General features: G+C 38.8%; 1 long non-coding RNA gene across 1 annotated transcript in view; it reads right to left on the bottom strand.

The window, feature by feature from the left end:
- Window positions 1-419: 419 nt before the first annotated feature.
- Window positions 420-21,845, bottom strand: part of LOC141973646 (uncharacterized) — an 80,192-nt gene continuing 58,766 nt past the window's right edge. Inside the window, exons 3-4 of the long non-coding RNA XR_012635583.1 lie at window positions 1,529-1,859; window positions 420-711 (exon numbers count right to left, since the gene is read on the bottom strand). This is a non-coding gene — a long non-coding RNA (uncharacterized LOC141973646). The remainder of the gene's footprint in view (window positions 712-1,528; window positions 1,860-21,845) is intronic.

Here is a 21,845-nt window from a genome sequence, read left to right as displayed (position 1 = left end):
CAGAAGGAACATTAAAGATTATAGTTTCTCTGGAACAGCTGGCAGATTTGTTCTTCCTTCCCTTGTGAGATATCTTAAGTATGCTGCTTTCTGCCTGTTTGTCTGCACTCCCTATTTCTTTCTCATTGTTTCCTTGAGGCTTTGTTTCCTTTTTTTTTTTTTTTTTTTTTTGTTTTAGCCCTGCAGCTGAAGGAAAATATAAACCAACAGCTGTCATTAGTGAAATGTCTTCTTTGCCACAGCTCTACCAAGTCAGAAAAAGATGTAGATGATGGGGCAGGTTTTTAAAAGAACAAGGGAGCTTTGTACTGAGTCAGTGGGAGTTGCATGATTAATTCTCACTCCTAGCTCTGACAATTTCTATCTACTCAAAAAAAATGCATGTATGTATATATATTCTTATATATATATTTATATAATCTTGGTGTTTACAAAAATAAATTCACCACCTAAAAACCTGGATCTGTATTTTTATTTAAACAAAATTTCTACTGATTTAGTGGTAGCATCACCCAAGTAAAGAATTCAAGATCAAGCTCACATTTTGAACACTGTGCTGAATCTTCTGTAGTTGTGTGGCCAGAACAGTGGGCTCAGTTCTTGCCACTGGGGGTTTCAAAATGCATTTTGTTCCCTTGCAGTACCCTGGACTCCTGTAAGGAAGTGGCATGAAGTGTGACACGGTTGTAGAGGTCAGCAGAGGAGCTGTTTCTGAGGGAGAACATAGTGGTTGTGACTAGCAGGCACCTAAATCATATGAGATCACAGTCAATGAATAAAAGCAAAACAGATCCTGCTCAGGAAAGGACTGAATCAGAGAGATCAGCTTGAGGGGTTTTTTTTAATCCCTCAATGCTGTCAAGATTCAAGATTAAAGATAAGAGGACATTTTATCTATACATGCGTGGTTTATTGGTGCGGTAAGTCTACATGTATGGATGAACTACTGGCACACAAATATTACATAGGAATGTAGTAATTAAGGGATGTCTTAAATTCAGTTCCTGACAAATGAGACACACTATTATAGGCTATTATAGGTGTCTGCTTTAAACTGGTCATCAAGACTCCCTCTGTAGTCACTGGAGAGACAGAGACAAGGCTTTTGAAGAGAAACAGAGCACTTCAACATTTTAATATTTTACACATCTATTTTGATAGGATGTAACACCCTTTGCAAGTTCTTGTTTTGGTGGTTTTTTTTTGTTTTGGGCTTTTTTGGGGGGTGGTTTGGTTTTTTGGTGGGTTTTTTTGTTTGTTTGGTTGGGATTTTTTTGTCTGTAGAAACAGTCTAGGCAATGTATTTCAGCCAGAAGCCTTTCTGAAAGGTTTTCTGAAATCCCCTCAGATAAGGCCAACATCCTCAGTCTGCCTTTTCAGAGCAGGCAACTTGAGGCACCAATAGATTACAGAATTGCTTGGGGTCATGGAGAGAGGAATAAGAAAAAACCTTACCAATTCGTATTTGCCCAGTCACTTTCAGACATGTCAGTTTTATGAAAGACTTCAAATTTACCATGAAACTTACCTCTGAAAGACAAGGCCTTGAGCCAAGTTACATTTTTTCCTCTGTCCACAGTCAGATCTTTCTCTAGTCAACCTCTGCACACCAGCTGACTGATGAGCAGCAACCCATGCAAATGACTTCACTCTGACATTTTTTCCACTCTTTCTCTGTGTTGTCTAATAGTGAAAATGTCACCAAATTTCTTGCGAAGTCCTGTTTTCATCTCACGTGTCTTTCTGAACACAGGCCTGCATTCCTCTCTCTGATGCAAGTCTTTCACCTCCCTCTGATGGGACTTTCCCATTACTCCATTCCCATATTTGAGAGTAGCAAAATGTCTTCAGCACAGCGCCTAGAAAGAAGAAATGCATAGTTCAATATAGATGTAGAGAAATAGCAGAAAGAATGTTCATACAACATATCAGTGTATTAATATGGCAAGATAAGAAAGGAAAACAATCAGAATTGTAATATACAACAAGCAATTGTTTTGCTCTTAACCAAAACCACCTATGACTAGGATGTAGTCTAAACTTTTAGAGTTCAAAAAGCATTTTGGAGTCTTTAGAGCTGTTGATTCTCTTTTGCTTCTTCTAGTTTTGATCTAATCCTGATCCTAATCCTGATTTTCTGAGAGTTTCATTCAGGTGTTGATATTCTACAATAATGTACTGTGTTACATGTATAATGTATGATCCAGACTGTCACAAAAAACCCAGTGATGTAATGAATTCATAACATGAGACCAAGAAGAAAAAATTCATGGAGGTTGCCTGTCTATAGATTGTAAGGTATGAAAACCAATCTGTGGCTGATGTTGGATGTTATGATGTTGATAAGGCATGAGAATTAAATATGACCTCAACAAGTATGAAATTGAGATGAAGTAATGTAAATGTGCAGTCCAGGCACATTACTGTTTTGAAATGTCAACAGCTGCTGTGAAACACATATCAACATGTATTATTTTATATTACTGGTAACTCCACAGTCCTACATCTATCAGAAATCTTGAACAGGGAATATTTTTTTCTCTGTGGTGTGGAAACATTTGTGGAGGTGTTCTGGGAATTCCTAGGTATCTTGGTCTGTTCCCTGTATTTATTTGCAATTTGATTATACGAAAGACATTTCATTGTATCAGAAAGATAATTAGATAGGATAATGTGGTGAAACACAAAGTGGGAGGGAGATTTTGTTCCCTCCTACTTTCTTATTGCACGCTGTGGCAGTAATATTACTGTTGCTGTGACTGTAATGAAAGTAGAAGGTAAAGTCCTTTCATTGTTTCACACTTTTTTGTCTTCCTGGGCTACAAAGTAGGCTTTCTGTTTATGATTCTAAATTGATACTTATCTGTCTTTTGAATTATTCTGCTTTGTGTGTATCCTTTATACAGTTACATCTAAATTATAAATTATTTTATTCCCAGGTGACGTAATGTCAATTTTTTCCTACGTTGAACAGTGCATTTTGGTAGTTATATACCTTGAGCAGCAGAACAAGCTAACAGTTAGGCTGCAGGTGTTCTTCAGTGACTAAAGATTAGCAAAAAAACAAATGTTGGTTGGCCTCTATACTTCCTCTCTAAACAGAAGATGGGAGATCATCCAACACGTCATATTTTCCTTAGAGGAAACTAGTCATAGAAGAGGAAGGCAGTGTCAATAAAAGAGGTACAGCTAAGCATTTCATGATTGTATTGAGCCTCTAAATATAGTGCAAATGCTAAAACATATATATGTGTGTGTTTGATATGTATATGTATCTTAAACAGTTGGTGCTGTCTAGCAAAAACAGTAACCAAAAACCTTAGAAAACTGGTATTTTAGACCCCAGCCCAAATTTACTGACTTTTGTGACAAAGCTCACTATAAAAAAAAAAAAAAAAAAAAAAAAGAGAGAGAGATCGCTGTAAAACCATAAAACTCAGGACTGATTTATATCTAGTCAGGCTCAAATTCCGGCTGGTAAGACACATAATCACTTTGTATCATTCTCTAATGCAGGCTTTTCTGTAAAAATCACATTAACCTGGCAGATGTGAAGGGGCTTCATAACTACTCATCCTCCAGCCTCCAGCTCTCTGGCGTCTGGAAAGGTCAGTTGCTCTGGGAGAGTTCATCTCACAGTCTGGTTTGCCAAATTTGCATCAGTATTCATTCTTTATTAGAAAAGCTTAGGAAGAAGGTTCAAGACAGTTACCTACTATGCAAGAAGAATAGACAGGGTGTGTTTACAAACATTTTTACTTCAGCTTGTCAGCTCAGTTTTGAAAAGCTGCCTCCTGATTTTGTCTGCAATTTTTGGACTGAAATGGTGGTGAGGTAGATGTGATATCATTTACACACTTAATTCCCTTGCTGCCTTGGCATGTCAAGATTACAACTATATAAAAGACATCATTTTCACTCAGAGACATCTTAAACTGTCATTTTCTTTTGTTCTTACTTGGAAAATGATAAGCTGATTTTCAGACACCTTTTAAGAGTGTAGAGACACCTTTCTGCACAGAGTGTAGAACTAACTTCCCTTCCCCTGCAACTTCCTGCCAAAAGTCTGGAAAGATCTTCATCACAGTAATTGTGTTGTGAGTGCTATATGTACCTTGTGTTAATACACATGTGCGTGAAAGAGACAGTCTAGGAAACGCTAGATCGTGAAGTAAATGTATGCCAGCATCCTAAAATGTTTTGTCTGGGGTCAACAAAGACACAACTATCAAATGAGAAACTAGAGACAATCTACTTTTAATAATACTATAGCAGTGTCTGATAGCTGTAAAGTGAAAAAAACCTTTCTGTCCTAAAATGATGCATTTCATTCCAGTTGCCTCTTAAGTCCCACACAGGGTATGGAGGAGAAGTAATAATGCTTTTCTACAGATGGTACCCAAGTGCTTACAGGAAGGAGAAGGAAACATTTTAGAAACCTCTGGTAGAAATATATCTTTTCAAATATTGTGGCATTTTTCATTCCTTTTGCAGAGCGGTGGGGAGTATGATCAAGAGTGGATGCAATTGCAGTATAGGTTAGTATGGGTTGTGCAATGGTGGATGAGGAAATGACTGCTTAGCTAACCTGTGACTCAACCCATCACATGATCCCCATCTCGTGCACTGCACTGCTCCTGTCAGCAGCCTGGAGTGGGTTGTAGTGTCCTTTGATGTTTTTGAATCCTCTTCAGTCACCTTCATCCCTATCTGTAGACCTGTTATTGTTTCCATCACTGCATTAGAAAGAAGCACACAAGCCATTCAGTAAGCAGCTGTACTTGAGACCTTCTTGTGAGTATGTGTAGGTCATGATATTTGACCTGAATATATTTGGAAGCACGCTCTTTCAGTGATAATTGCAGAGCTGTCAGTCTTCCATGGTCAAAGTGTAAAATGAGAGCTTTTAAAAATGTCGTTCTGCTGCTACGATCACTCTGGTTTCACGGTTTAGCTAGATGGCCACATCATTTCTGTGGTGTCCGTAACCTGTAACTTTCAAAATACTCTCAGATGAACATTGCCATTTATAGTCTGAATAACTGGCATATAATATCCTAACATCACAAACTTCTTTTATCTCCCCACAGACATGTTAAGGAAAATAGAACACTGTTCCTTAGCTAAACAGAAGCAGGGAAATGGTGCATGTAAAACAGTATTTCATCTCTGGAAAGATTACCAGATGTCCTTCAGCTTCCATGGGAGGAAGGAGGAAGATTCCCTTTGTTATTTTAAGATCACAAAAGATAAAGATGTCTGTGTTAAACAGTTCATAAAATTATCCTGTCTGATGCGAGATCATATCATCACAGCTGTCTTATACAGCCAGGAATGAACTATTTTTCTTGAAAACACAACTCAGGGTGTTAGGGATGAAGAGTCACAACTCTGATTGTAAATAGTGGTGCTATATTAGGACCAATTTCCCCTGCCTACCTCATGTGAATTTTCTACCAAAAAAAAAAAGGATAAAATACCCCAGCACTATGCATTGCCTCTGCCAACAAACAGCATGGTGAATTCACAGACCTTTCTTCTATTCTTTTGTCTAGGATAATGTCAGTTAGTCCAGTTTTTATCCGCTCGCCACAAGTCATTCTTTCATGGCCTAAACAAGGTGTCTTATCTTCGCTTTCACTTAGGGTGAGTTATCTTGCACCACCTGAGTAGCTCTGGACAAGACTCTGTACATGAGGAGGCACCACTGAGCAGCTTCATAATTTCACAGCAATCCATAACCTTCATGTGGCTGCATTGCCTGGGACATGATTCCTATCAAAGGTGAGATTACTGGCGGGTTGAGAGATCCTGATGGGTTGAGACCCAGTTAGTCATATCAAAGGCATAGAATAGTAAATTTTCTTTTTTTTCTATGGGGGTGATGAACAGATTGATAATTAATATACTGAGATTCACTGAAATCCTATAAGAGTTTTGTGAATTATATTATTAGGCCCATGATTCTATCCACAGTATCAGGAGACAAAATCAGACACTGATTAAAAAGCATAAATCCGAAAGAGTCAGAATTCATGCCATAGATGCTGAAAAGCTGTTATTTTATATTTTGGACTAAATCTATCTATAGCTTACTCAGACCTTTTAAAGCACATATAGGTGAGTAAGAGTAAATATGAAATATCCGATGCTGAAGCTGTTACCAACATTTTGTGCATTCCTTCTCCAAAATAATATATTATTCTGTGTTTATAATGGGCAGGTAGCAACTTCCCAGTATTATGATATATACTTTTTAAATATTAGCTTCACATGTGTAGAATGGAAATGACTGTTCATTATCAGAATTTTAAATATCATTCAATTAGTTCCCTTCCATGACAGAAAATATAGTTAAAATGCTTTCCTCTCCTAATTAACATTTGAGAATATGACAACTGTAGCTGTTAGAAAAAAAGGGAAACTTTTATAAAAAATAATAATAGGATGTAAATATAAGGTAAAGCATTTAAACTGTATTTGGAAACATCACAGAGTTACAATGATATGTATATATTCCTTTGCTTTCTACTGTTCAAATATAGGAGGAAAATAGCAAAAGTAAATAAAGAGTCAAGAATAAAGCTGCTTTTCAGCTTTTGTGAATATTGTATTTCTGGTGGAATCAAGTAGGAGAGCACAGGAAGGTTTAATCAGGCAATTTTCTTGCCGTTAATTGAAATTTGAGGCTATAACCTGTTATGTCTAGAATCAGATAAACATTTCTTCAAATCCAGAAACTGTACAAATTCATAGAAAATATATATGTTCAGGAAGTGCTCCTTGAGGAAAAAAATATTTTGGGCAATTTAACTTACAGGCTCCACAATTGTAACATCAGATCTTCAGGTGTTTAAGAGTCTAACCTTACCTATAGAGGATGAGCAAAGGAAAGGTAGCACCCATATGCTGAGAGTGCTAGAACTTTTCAGGTGATCTAAATTTTACAGATCAGTAATGATAGTACTTATTGACAATTAAGACACTGTATCCACATGTGCCAATGCAATGCCAGCCACTCTTTCTATTAGTCATTTGATAGAGAAACCTCTATTGCAGTTCTGCTTTCCCAGACCATAGAGAATGACTGAAGAACGTCCTCTGTCTCTCTTTTCTAAATGGCAGCATGTACACTGGAACACTGAAGCTGAGTGTTTGTATACATGATCGTTTTTTTCAGAAGCAACAGCCTGTTTGTGTTATACAGTGGCTCATTACTTCTGTAAGGCTGTGTATGCCAGCCCTAAGGTCCCCTAGAGATCCATTTTCTTGGTAAATAATGCAAGTGAAGACTTGTGTGTCATTACAGCTGCCCAGTGCATTGATGATCTAAATAACTTTCCTGTTTTGTAAGCTTTATGATACTGTCTGCAGTTTCCTAGCTGTATTTCTGGAATCTGCTAAACTCAGTACAGGTGGGAGTTGAAGCGTTGCATGGAAAACTAACAAAAGTCCATAGAGAGGCCATCAGCTTGTTCCTCTAGCTCCGTGCCACTAAGTAGATGCTGCTTTTAAAATGCTCAAGAGGTCTAAAAGATGTTCAGAAAAGGCTGTAACTGGCAGTTTACATTCACCTTGCTGCCTGATATTTGCTTGTGTACCAGCTGTTACTTGCCCAAACTGGATCATGCAATCCCACTGGGCTTAGAAAGTGGGATATTTACAGAGCACTTACTTCCACGTACTTGCACAGTGGAATGCACAACATCTTCTGGCATGTGCATGTGTCTAGTGTGCCTGAACACATCCATATGTGAATTTTCTCTGAATGGAGTCTGTTAGGCAGAATCAAATGCCTGAAAGCTTCAGATTAGCTCTTCAGGCCTGAGTTCCCTTAAAAAATAATGCAAATATAATAATGACTGATCTTCTTTAATCGTTCTGAAGGGCTTGAATGCTGGAGATAACTTAAAATGTCCTTATAATGAGAGAGAATCCCACTACAGCAGCTATTAGAAAGGATAAGAAGATTCTTCCCTCCTAGACCTTACAGTCTCGGTGTGAACATAGCACATAACTACCAACAGATTAAACACACTACAATTAAAAAAGTCAGGTGAGAAGCTCTATCAAAATGCAAAATATGATTATTGCTTTGAGGTCATGTAATTTACAACATTAAAAGCAAGGCATATTGGTTTTCTATGAGTCAAAAATTAATTTGTGCTTCAGATGAATCATTGCCTTCGTGGTGATGATGAAAGATGTGAGTATTGTCTTCTGTTTACAGGTTTTATTTTGTTTACTGTTTCTTTCGCATCGAGGATAACAAGATTTTTGTATCAGGAGTAACAGAAGATTATGTAGACAGAACAAAAGTTGTTAAAGTAATTATAAATTGTGTTGATTCACCCTTGAATTCTGTTCTAGATAATCATTCATATAACAACAACCTACATGATATATTTGTAAAATCTTAAATGCTTACTGTATCTCTCTTTGACAAAGTATTTACCTGCATATAGATATTTATGTAAACATTCTTACACAGATAATTCTTTGAGAACTGACAAATCTGAATATAGATTTGGAATTTAATTTCGTGCTTAGGAACTTATGAATCTTTTTATCTTATGTCTCTCTTTGCATTTTTTAATTTGCATGTCCTATGGAAATGGCCAACATGATATAAGAAGTAGGGGTATTATGCTAGCAGATGAAAGTAGATATGGAAATGATCCATTTCTTAAATTGATAAAATGTGTGTTCAGCCTTATTTTGGATAAGGTATCACGCTTGTGTACATGATTTCTTAACAGTAGTCGACAGTGGAAAGACTCCAGAAGTGAATACTGTAAGATTTAGAGTTATTGGTTTTATAGGAGCATGGTTAGACCTAAATAATTTTTTAAAATTTTCAAAATTGTTTTCAGTACTATCAGAGAGCTAAGCAGAGTTTCTTCTTGGTTCAGCTTTTACCTGCAACACTATGCCTATTTCAAGAATGTCTTTCATTTAAAAAGTGATGTTTTCTGGTTAAAATGAGAAAAACAATATTCTGTCTGAAAACATCTGTCAAACGCTATTAAGAAGTTAGATCTTTACCTGTTCCAGGACTTGATGCACTTTTGCAAAAAGTAATGGGAGAAGACCAAACCTGGAAAATCCTGTTTTGTAAAGAACACTGAGGTTTGCTCTTTTCATCACAGTTCCATCATCCAGATTCAGAAGCCTACTGCAGATGAATCAGTTCCTGGCAGAAGTTACAATAGCCTGGAGGATTCATTTATCTGAATTGGCTAAAATGTCTCTTCTAGACGAAGTTCTCAGATTGCTCACCTCCCTTTGGTCAGGAAGAGGTGTTCACCCAAAACACCTGTTCCTGTACTGGAATGCTCACTGTCTTCCTTGATTTACATTTCTGTGCAGTGAAGTCTGCATCAAATAGCATGCATATTCACTGGACCACATATATGTATAGAACATCCTCTATTGCCAGAATCTCTAGTCTGAGTGAGATAGTTTGCCAGAGACATGTGTGTACTGAATCAATGAGGTATTTTGCTCTTACAGTTAAGATACTGTAATTGAAGGCATCCTGAACTTGATCTATTTAAAAGGAAATAGAAATAGGAACCACTTTTCCAAAATAATTAACTTACACATACCCCTTCTGTGTAGTCTAGAAATAAACTGCTGCAACAGGGATGCTGTACTCTACAAGTTTAAGTGTATTACTGTCATGCAGATAAATCCAGAAAAGTTCATGTAACATTCTGAGCATCGCATAAGCATTACATGTTACTGAGATCCCTCAGTATGAGAGGAATGCCATGAGGTGTTCGGATCTGTACTGGGAATCCACAACACTTTGTAAGGCAGTGTGATCTACTTCCATGGGGGACACATGCCAGGGTGTTTGCCAGGGCAACTCTGCTTCTCTTTTTTTTCAGTTCCCTCCTGTGTAAAATAGCAATAATAAGCCTCACTTCCCTTGTGGAATGTATTGACAGAGTGATGAAAAAATGCTATTTATTACTGTGCCTCTTTGCTGAGGAGACTGTGACTGTGCATCGGAAGTGGAAACCTCCTGGCATTTGCAAGTCATGAAGATTCATTCCACTGCATAACCACAAAGCAGGTAAATTCTAAAGCGACAAATTGTATTCTGGAAATCTGTGTATTGTCTTGCAAAGGTTGCATGATCATTCACGATTAAGAGAAAATTATTACAAGCTTTGAAAATTTTAAGGTGGTAATTCACAGATCATTTTGATGAACCTATTCAGAGAAGTCAACTTGAACACAAATTGATGAGAAAAAATATACCACCTTCTAAGAATTTTTAGAAGCCTACCCTGAAATGCACTCAAAATTGAAAGTGAAACTAGACCTTAACATAGAGATATATTACATTTGACCTTGTACTGGGAAGTACTGAGTATGTATATTTCAGTTTCTTATAGAATTTAACTGTTAGTCACTAGACTTTCACCTATCATTAATAGAAATGTTTGAATAGCCATAATTTTGATCCGGTTACTGTAATCCGTTGGACAACTTAAATTCAGTGACTTTTTGTCTGTTTGTGTTTAAAGTCTGTCTTGTTACATTTGTTAGTTTTGAAGCAGTTATAGAACTAATTTTGATTTTTTAATATATTTCAACTAAATTTATTAATCCAATTCGATCTGAATAATTTTAACAGTTTCAATAGCTCCTCAACTACATGATTAATTAAACTTGCTGCCCATGAGAAAAACAAACTGAATCCAAAAATATCATCAAGCTTTGCTCATAGAGAATTGCTGTATGTCAGTTTATTGTGATGTCTGGGATTTACAGAGTCCTGACTGCAGAATATTTATAGCTACTGCATCAGAACTGTAGTTTTGGGGTAGGGTGTGTAGCAGGAGGAAAAGGATAAAGACATGTGAGAGATGGAGAGGAGGATATCTGAAGGCACTCATATACTAATAAAATAATGAAGGTTTTTTTAAACAGCATTTACCCCTTTTCATCACTGCCGTGTGCTCATAAAAATCTCTTTTAGTTTCTATGCGGTAGATACATGGTTCAAATACAAGTAAGGATTTGAGGAATACACTAAAATAATGTCCTAAGAGCACTGCTACATGACAAAGCCTCTGGCAAGATTTTCTTCTCATCATGCTGAGCTAGAGACTTATCATCATAATTCTCATTATGCCACATCTTATCCACACTACTGATGGAAACTTTTGCATAGATAAGAGTGACAGCAGCTTGGACCTTAAATTGGTCCTTGTGAGGAAAGAAACATGGATTTGTCAGCACTGTAACATTCAGCCTCAGGAATGGCAACTAAAGGACTTTAATCTCAGCCCTGCCACGTTTGACTTTATTCACGCAGAAAACTAAGCCGACTCATCAGACCAAATGCTCAGTAGTGATGCAGCTGCTTTCTGCCAGTGGGACATCCGAGTACCACAGAGCTGTCACAGGGACGCGTGCCACAGATCTTCCTTTGTCAGAGAGGAAAACGACTGTAATAGGAACTGGCAGATCTGTGCCAGGACTGCACTTTAGCTTCACACAACCATACAAGGCTGGTGTAAAAATAAGAAGTGCTTGCCACAACACAAAGGCAGTGTTTGTGTACAGAGCAGGAGAATGTACTAAGCAGGTTTGTTCTCTGTTTTTTAATTCTTAAGCATCTCCACGATCTGCAGTTGGCCATGCTTGAAACAAGTAATAGAATGACTTACTCTTTTGGCTAGGGAGGTTTTTCTGGATTTCTTTTGTGGGTAAGTCAGAGACACTTTTAGCAAAATCAGGAAGAGAAAACCCAGTCTGATTCCTCCTGGGAAGAAAAAAAAGTAAGTTGTCTTCAACTTGCCACTTTCCTCCCTCTTTATGTGTGATGCTTGTAATTGTGTTAGCATCATGTTAGAACATGTCAGAACAATTCTTTTTGCAAGTCTGTGTTTTATGAGCTCAGAGCCAAAACTACCAAACTATACCCATAATATTCCCATGCTATTATGAGACTTTGTTCAGCTTTAATTAGAGTACAACTGATATAAAATGTATTTCAAAGCATCTTAACTGCACAAGTTGTTCTTCATTGTAAGTACATTATAGTACCGTATTCTATGTGATAGATTTTATTGCAGATGTTTATGCACTATGAGAGTTAGTAACAGTAGAGAGAGGTATTCTGTTGAAGTGGTAATCACATAGTGTAGGAAATTTAGACTGCAAAATCGTGTAGCATTATCCTGCTCTCACACTGTAAATTATTTATAATTTGAAAAAGTATTAAAATCATGCTAAGGATGAAAATATTTTGAGTTAAAGCTAACTACCTGTTTCAGGATTCTGAATTACCAGTAGTACAGAGAAAAGTTATAAATACAGATATACAATACAGGTATATTTGGGCTAATTAAGAACAGTTTTTCAGCTGTAAATGGTCATTTACAGTTTTCTGAAAAGAGCAGTGTGAGCTGTCATAATTGTTGAAAATGTAATTTTTTTTTCTCCAAACAAATGAGTTTTTAATTAATAAAGATAAAAACAAAGCCCATGAAATAAGCCATATGAAGAAAAAAAAATAATTGGCTTGTATAATTGCTTTAACGTTAGTCCAAAGAGTAGTTCTCAGTCTAAGATGTTTTCAAAGGCAAGTTTTCAAAACTTTTCACATAATTGTCACAAAAGCTTCTAAACAGAGTTGATGAGACATCTTTACAGAGACATCTGGACAGGCTGGATCTCTGGACTAAGGCCAACTGCGTGAGTTTCACTAAGGGCAAATGCCGGGGGCTGCCCTTGGGCCACAACAACCCCCAGCAGCGCTACAGGCTTGGGGAGGAGTGGCTGGAGAGCTGCCAGTCAGAGAGGGACCTGGGGGTGTTGACTGACAGCCGGCTGAACAGGAGCCAGCAGTGTGCCCAGGTGGCCAAGAAGGCCAATGGCATCCTGGCTTGTGTCAGCAATAGCGTGGCCAGCAGGGACAGGGAAGGGATCTGACCCCTGTACTCGGCACTGGGGAGGCCGCCCCTCGATTCCTGTGTTCAGTTTTGGGCCCCTCACTACAAAAAGGACACTGAATGACTCGAGTGTGTCCAGAGAAGGGGAATGGAGCTGGTGCAGGGTCTGGAGCACAGGTCGTACGGGGAGCGGCTGAGGGAACTGGGGGTGTTTGGTCTGGAGAAGAGGAGGCTGAGGGGAGACCTCATCACCCTCTACAGCTCCCTGAAAGGAGGGTGCAGAGAGCGGGGGATGAGCCTCTTTAACCAAATAACAAGTGATAGGACAAGAAAGAATGGCCTCACGTTGCACCAGGGAAGGTTTAGACTGGATATTAGGAAGCATTTCTTTACAGAAGGGGTTGTTGGGCATTGGAATGGGCTGCCCAGGGAGGTGGTGGAGTCCCCATCCCTGGAGGTGTTTAAGAGAAGTTAACATAGAGCTGAGGGATATGGTGTAGTTGAGAACAGTCAGTGTTAGGTTAATTGTTGGTCTAGATGATCTCCAAGGTCTTTTCCTTGTGCTGCCTTCCTTCCACGACCAGTGGTTGCACAGATGAGATGTGTTTTGTATGTATACTCTTGTTTGCACTTACAAGTGTTAGGCTAGCCATAGAAGTGTAGGGAAAACCACATTTCACAGAAGGTACAACGTGAGATGGTCATTTTACTTCAAATAATAACATTTTGACTTTTTCCACTGTATTATATGTTGGAAAATGACATCTGTACATACAAGACCACATCATTCAGTGTGCTTACAAATTATTTGTTTTACCAGTTGCAAGCTGAATTCCACTGGGATTGTGTAAGGGTCTTGGCAGTGTTTAGTGCCTTATTGTCTGTAAGCAGACCAACAACATAGTAATTAGGAAAAAAATGCGGAATTTTGTTCCAGATAAACCCTATGTCTTATCAAACCTTTGAGGTTTTACTCATCATTCTGCTTTTCAGCCCTCCATGTCACTCTCGAGTATCTGAGTTCAGTTTTGAGAAGTCATTCATTAGCTCAGTCAACATCTAAGGGATGGATTTAGCAGGACAAAGTAGGCACTGTCTACGAGAAATACTGGTTTTCATGTAGCAGACAGCTATGTGGACAGTTAGTTACAGTAGTTACCATCCTACATGGTCACTACCTGTCCCAGAGGCTAATGCCCTCCTACTAGATATGAATATTTAAGTGGGCAAATGAGTGCAGTTAAAAACTTGGCAAATTTAGAATTTCCGTTCACATTGAACACCACAGTTATGATGTTTATGTAAACGCAGAGAATCACAGCATTGTATGTACACACATGTCCTGCTCATTGCCCCTGTCAGAAATGAGACATGGTAGGTGCTGAGGGGAGGGTCATAATCCTTCCAGACATCTAACTTTCATCTGTTGTGGCATGTGAATCATTATCTTGTTTATTACAGCACTTTCCTGACAAGTATTTAGTGGAATTTACAAAGTGCAAGTGGGTTCTTTGGCTTATTATGAAACATATAGAGCAAGTTAGGACTTGTCTACCTGGGGTGCAATAAAAGGCCGTGCAGCAATTTTCTGACCTGGTAAGTGGCATGGCCTTGCTGCCTAGGATCTAGAAGCAATATCATAGGATTTGTGTGATGCTGTGCCAAAGTTCACTGGGTCCTGCATGGACATAGCCCTTGTGATGGCTCTGTAAAGTATTCCTCAACAGTGCTATGTTAACAGAAGATGATAACACAGGTGCATCTATCTGAAAGCTACTGATACGGACTTAACTGTTCAGGAATTGGGTCTGCAAAGTCAGATCAGAAACCAGAAACTAGCTCTTTTCTGGAGGCCCTAAAAAGATAAAAGTATAGATTTTTCTGAGATATGCATCTGATCCCTCTGAACACCTTCTGTCTGATGTTTTTGCTCTAGGTTTTTTCAGGTTCCTGTTTCGGATGTACTAATCGAACTCTGCTATTGTAAAAACTGTCTATAAACCAAAGTTGTTTAAACTTGTTTTTCCTTCCTCTCCACCCTAACACTTTCTCATAAAAGCATTTCCCTCAGAGTTGAAGGGAGCAACCACCATGGTCAAGTAGTTTGGAAAAACTGGCACAACTTAAGCTATGCAGCTGACATGATCATTTAGCTTATGTGATCTTTTAGCCTATATTAAAGACACAGTTAAAATTTTAGAGATTAATGTTCAGAGAAAGAAAGTGAATTACGTCCTGGTTAGTATTCATGTTTGTAATTTAGTTTATGAAGCCCAGAAGTGTATTTAGCTGTACCCACTTGAGGACCTGGAGTGTTTCACAAGGAAACTGTGCTTGTTTCTGGCGTTCCCATAGCACTTTGCTTGCAACTGTCTGTGATTAGCTACTCAGACAATCCCAAAGTTAGACAGGTGTTGCTAGTAGGGTGCAAGGCAAAGTGGTCTGAGGATATCTAGCTCTTCCATTTCCCTTGTGGCTGAACATTTCCTTTGAACTGCTTTGCTGTTTCCTCTTCCTTCTCCACTTCAGAGGTCCTTCAAGTGTGCTGCACCTTCAGTTTGCCTACTGGAGTTCAGACAGATGGGTTTGAGAGTGAAATGTTTAAAGAGAATTGGCACTTGACTTGTGACAAGTGGCAGGTTGCAGGAAATGCTAATTTTCTCTAGCCCTATCTCTGTTTTCTTTGTCTCTGTTTTCACTGTCTCTGTCTTCTTTATCTCTCCTTTATTCATAATGTATGATAAGGCAGCAAAGAGCTCTAGATTGACTTGATTTGGTATAATGGGAGGTTTCATATGAAACTGAGCTCTGTCGTAACTGCCTGTGGAAGTGAAGCTGACTGCTTAGAGTTCATGAACCTTACCCTTTGGTCTCTAATAGTTAGCTTTGTATCATCAGCCTCATAATTTGTAATCACTATTCATCTTCTAGAATATATGTAAAAAATAACTTGGCTTTTGTTTTTGCACAAGGGAAATAAAAATCTATGCTATAAAATGGGATTCAGAGAAAAGAGTTTTCATATGTAAGGAAAGGGAAATGAAATTTGACAAACAGCACAAACGTGATAATGTGGTTTTGCAATTGTTTTGGGTTTGTGTCCATTCATCCTGTCCCCACTCCCTGCCTTCTCATGAGGCTGAATGCAGCTCCAGCTGTTTCTAGTATGTTTCTTACAGCATCTCCAACCTCAGTCTAACCAGGAAACACTCTCCCCAGGCCTAAAATAGATTTGCAATATTATTTTATGGTTGTATTTTTTGTTTCAATCACTCAGCCACTGTGGGAGATGTAACTTACCCTTCAGAGAGCCCTCTGAGCGTTATAGGCTAATGAGAACAGCTGCTACATATTCATGCTTCAAGTCAGCAGTGTAATGAGTTCAGCAAGTTGTACATTTTTAAAGCACTGTGACACAGAGGTCAGCGGATGATATCCAGGGCAGAGCAGAGTTATGGAAGAGGATTAGGATCAGCTAGGTTTTAAAACTGTTGATCACATCTGGGGGACTAAATGTAATTTGTCTAGCTCTGATAAAATTAAAAAACAAACTAAATACTACCCTGTTTGACTTAAGACAAAACATCCAATTTAAAAATATTTAAAATCTGAGATTGTATTGCAATATTGCCGTCCTTTTGTCAGATATGCGATGCCATGTAGTCCTCCTGCACATGAAATATACTTTGGAAGTCCCATTAATTTACTTTATATCATGTACTAGTCTTATATTTAGGCATTTATTTCCATATTTTGCTAAATCAGGGCTTTGCCATGTGGGGCAGGTCTGAGAGAAGTGTTTCCTCTGGGTCAGACTACAGCCTCTCTCATGACTGATACAGAAGACTTCTGGGTCCTGCCAGGACTTCATGTGGTTGCACAGCTAACCCTGCACCATGGGCAGCTGCTCTGCCTCTGGGCACAAGGGTCTGGCAAGGTGGTTTCCATGTGCTGGAGAATTTAGCCTGGTTTATGACATTCCAGAGACGGATTTGCCAGAGATGACACCAAACTGTTTTTTGCTCTTTTTCTTTTAAAGATTACATGGAATTACATTAATCATCTTTCAATTATTTTACCAAAGACTGTCATAAGTGTGTTTCCATATTTTTTGCAAACCTGTAATTCTATTGAATTTGAAATGATTTGCTGGACAAGGGAAGAGGGTGCAGGTGAGGCATATCATTACATCAGATTCAGATCCCTAATCCCAGGCAGTTTGAGCAGCCTGCTGAATGCTCTGCAGGAGGGAAAGGAAGCCCAACCTTTCCAAGCTAGGCACATAAAGTAAGTGATTTCTGCTGCAGGGCAACTCACCAAGACTGGTTCAGAGCTGGGTTTCAGTGTGCACTTGCTGTGTCTTACTGTGGAGGGCCCATTATTCCTTGTCAGTTTCATGCCTTGTAGCCCAGGGTATATTTACCTGCATGGGTGCTGACTGTTGCCTGAGCCAAAGCAATCTGCTCCAGCCAATAAGCCCTGCTGAGACAATTTGTAATAGCTCAGGGTCAGTGCCCTGCCAAGCCACAGGACACAGACAGACAGACATGTCTTCAGTTGTGTGAGACTCACTTAGTCCTGCTGTGACACTTGCTTAGAGATAGACTGATGAGGTGGCTGGGGAGAAAACTCGATGTGATTTAAAATACACACAGCCATTGAAGAGTTCCACCTCATTGATGTGAAATGATTAGGGTGGAGGGAGATCGGAGTCATGTTTCACATTGTTCTACCATAAAGGTTCTGCCTTCACATCTCTACCGAATTCACACAGGTCTATGTGCAACATGGTGGAGTTAGCAGGTGGCAGCTGAAAGGAATACCATGTCCCTCATGATTTCTGTTTTCAAAGGGGAGGGTAAAACCTATTCATTGGGTTATACATTCTTTCAACTCACAGTGTAGCTTTCAAACATCTTAGAAAGGTTTGGGATGCCAACAAACTGGTGATAGGCAGTGTGAACTAAAACTAGTACAGGCTCAAGTTTTCCTGTGGAGTGAAAACTTTGCCTTGAGTATTTGTTCCCCACTGTCCCATGAAATGGACTTCCTGTCATTCTTCTAAAAAATCTCTGCCAGTCCAGGAGTGCTTGAATCCTGTGATCTGGTTCCTTGGTATTCTAAACCAATAAAATAGGAGAGAGGTGTATACACATACATAAGGTGTATATACAAATAACTTGAGGATAATTAAAACACTTAAAACACTTAAATTTATTATTGTTTTTAAAAGATGAACTAGAATCTTCTGTCAAGAGGATACTCATACAGCTCTGGAGCTATGTGCCATGTCCGCTCACACCTCTTTGGCATGCTGCTTCTGATAGGTAGTGAACTATCTGAATACTTCATCTTTCCTCTTAGAGGGTTAAACCCGTGTCATTCTGCAAATGAAATTCATCATTAAGCTAAGAAAAAAGGCTACATCCTTTTTTGGTTTTGTTGGGTTTGGATAGCCCACTTTGCATTTTCTGTGCAACAATACATTTTGTTCATAACAATCTATTAAAATCTTAAGAATATATTGTATTTTCCAACTGGCACAGGTGATTAAGCTGTCATTTATCTTCAGTGCAGGCTTCCCGGGGGGCATTGGCTGTTGTGCCTGTCTCAGTAAGGTACATAAACAGGGCTCCAGGATGTGCTACAATGCAAATAGTACCATAAAATTTCTTTCAGAGTTTCACATTTATGCTGAAACCTCTTACAGGAGCCGGCCTTTCTTTACATCACAACTGTTGAAAGAGACAGGAATAGCTGTAGGCCTTGTATTTTCAGAATTTAATCTCAAATTCAACTGATTTAGCATCTGCTCAGTTCTTGCAGGAGGGCACACTCTACTAGCCATAAAGAACCCTACAGAGATTGTATGTGTATTCCTTTCCTACGAAATAATAGCTCTTCTCAAAATATACTGATAAAGATTTTTCAACGTTTTCCATGTTTACAGATGCTAATCCTCACAGAAATTTGATTTCTAATTCTGTCTGATCCTTGAGATTCTGCCATCAATTAATCAAATTTATAATAACATTTACATTTGCTGGTAATTTGCAAAAAAACTGCCTCTCCTGTGAGGTGGCTGTCTCAGGATAGCCCTGGCCTGTACTAGAAAGACTTGTACAATTTAGTACCTTCAGCTGAAGGAACACCGTCGTTTAGCATTACATAAATGTATAACCCTTTCTGGGAAGTGTGACTGAGGCCAGGTGGGAAGCAGTTATAAAGTGCTTTGGAAACAGGCTTTTGTCTTTACTGTGCTTAAAGCTGTTTGTAGGACTAATACAGCCCTTACGTCAAGTTAACACTCTGTGCAAACCTGAGTCTCTGAGAAGTAATATTCAAACAATCGATTAAAAGGTCACGTTAGTCCGCTGTAAGGTTCTAGGAACCTGAGACTGTTACACTAACATTGTTACACGTTTGGAAACACCAAGTAAGGGGCAGCAACTTGCTTCCGATGCTCTGTGAAAATGAGGAGAGTAATTGAATGCTGTAGCCTCCTGAGGACTGAAGAGCAGATCCCATTCATTATGTGTCATAAAGAGAAAGATAATTTCAATGTGCTTCCTAATCTTTCTGACATACCACATGCCACACACTGGCTTTTAATGTCCTCTGCTCTGAAACCCAGAGAAAAGAGCCCTGCTTTCCAGAGTAAAGCTGAGTATCACCCCTCGTCAAAAGAAACAAACCAGGAAGAAATGAAACCTCTTTCCAAGAGATGACAGAACTTATTCAATTATGAAACCTATGCTGTTAACCAGGTGTAACCAGGTGCTTCCTAAGCTGCTGTTGAAAAGAGCTGGGTCTGCCCCTGATGTGCTGCTCCCAGCACCAGCCCAGGCAGTTGCCAGGGCAGTACAGCCCTGAGCAGTGGCCCCTCCGGGCTTGGGCAGGAGAAGACATGGAGCAAGTAGTGGATCCACACAGAACATCTGGCCTTAATGCTGCTGTGTGTTCGACAGCAGTTTCTCGGGGATTGAAGAAGGAGTGGAGGGAGTCATGTTGTGCTGCCAGTACTGCTGGTCAGAGGAAGTTGCAATCACAGCTCTCCAGGCTAGCAATTCAACAGGAAGAGCCTAAAGAATGCTGACAGATGCTTTGTATCTGCTGAAATTGCCTGGCATGGCACAGTCTGTATAAATGAAACCACTTGTTTCATCCCAAAGAAATTATCATAGAGAATTAATATCTTCTGATAATGATAAAAGAATTTAATTTTTTTTCTTTTTCTTTTTTTCCTTTTTTTCCTTTTTTCCTCTTTTTCCTCTTTTTCTTTTTCTTTTTTTCTTTTTCTTTTTCTTTTTCTTTTTCTTTTTCTTTTTCTTTTTCTTTTTCTTTTTCTTTTTCTTTTTCTTTTTCTTTTTCTTTTTCTTTTTCTTTTTCTTTTTCTTTTTCTTTTTCTTTCTTTCTTTTTTCCTTTCCCTTTTCCTTTTCCTTTCTCCCTTTCCCTTTCCCTTTCACCTCCCTTCCCCTCCTCCTCAAACTGAAAACTCAAAGGAACAGTTTTCGTTTTTGATTGCCCAGAACCTTGTGCTCACCTTGAGTTGGGACAGGCTGCTGGGAAATCCCCTGGTTACACAGCCAAGACTGTTGGAGACTCCACATCACTGATCTGCCCCAACATGACTTGTCTATGAGGGTTTTTTAATTAATTCAGTTCTCTCTTTTATGTGCCTGCTTCCCACAACATTTTGCCTCCTTTAAATGTGCTTCACCAATGAGAAGGGAAATTGATTCAGCAACAATTACAATAATGTTCCACTTGTACAATTTGTTTCATATGTACTATGTGTGGTGGTATTTTGAGAAGTAGTAGACATACTCAAAACATTTTTAAATCTCCCAGTTAGGAGTGAAAAGTGCAGGGCTGTAATGAAGAAGGAGAATATTCAACATTAGAATTTAAATATTTGCACACATCTCTTTCAGTACTTTGAGATGGGAGGAATGGAAATTTGTCAAGGATTTGCATTGCAAATTGCATTTAGAAATTGATTGAATTTACCCATCTTGTGAAAGTGTCAACTCTTGACATTTGATAATGTCCTTGAACCCTGCAGGGACTGGAACAATCAGATTTGCTTTGTGATTATGAGATACACCTCTGTATTTTTTCAGCAACACTGTGGGACTGTGATACCCACTGCCTGGGTGTAGGCTGTAGATGAGTACAAAACTCTGGGTTTAGTGCGTGTTGTATGCCAAGCCTGTGCAGTGGCAAGGCCTGGTCACTATGCAGACCCTTTCCATCCCTCTTTCTCTCTAATCCCATGTTTCCACAGAAAGGATATGCAGTCCCATGGCCTTATGGGAGCTGAGGTGTATTCCCACAGGGGCATCACTTGTGGGGTCATGCAGTGAACAAGCCATACTTTTTAAAACACTGTATTCCGGTATTTTAAAGCACTGTACTCCAGATAACGCAATTTAGGCTGCTATACTGGAGTTGTAAAGAAGGCGTAAATTCCTCTTCCATAAAATATCTCTATTTTTGCAGAAACATCTCTTAGCTGTGGATTGCTTCTATACCTCTGCCAGTACCTTGAGATATTCTGTAAGATAGAATAGGATGGAGTGTGAATCAAGCTGAAAGAAAATAAGGAACAGTGATAGAGAAAGTCTGTACTCTCATAAACTGTCCTGTTGGGCCCTCTTAAGGAAGGAGCTGAATTATCACTGGAAACCAATTTTCATTCTAGGCTGCCCCTAAATATTGACCAAACTTTGTCCTCTAAGTGCAAACTTGAGGCCTTTCTGCATCTTCTAACCAATCTTTATTGCATTTCTTTACTTAAAAACTCTAGATATGGCTCATTCTCTCATGATTATGATGCCTTTCATTTAAAAGCCATTTTTAAGTTTAAAAAAATTGAAATATGCCTCACTCGCTGAATCTTCTTATATTATCTGGACAGACAATGCTAT

This window comes from Athene noctua, chromosome Z (genome assembly GCF_965140245.1).
Source record: "Athene noctua chromosome Z, bAthNoc1.hap1.1, whole genome shotgun sequence".
NCBI classification, from domain to species: Eukaryota; Metazoa; Chordata; class Aves; order Strigiformes; family Strigidae; genus Athene; species Athene noctua.
This window is presented reverse-complemented; position numbering and strand designations above follow the sequence as displayed.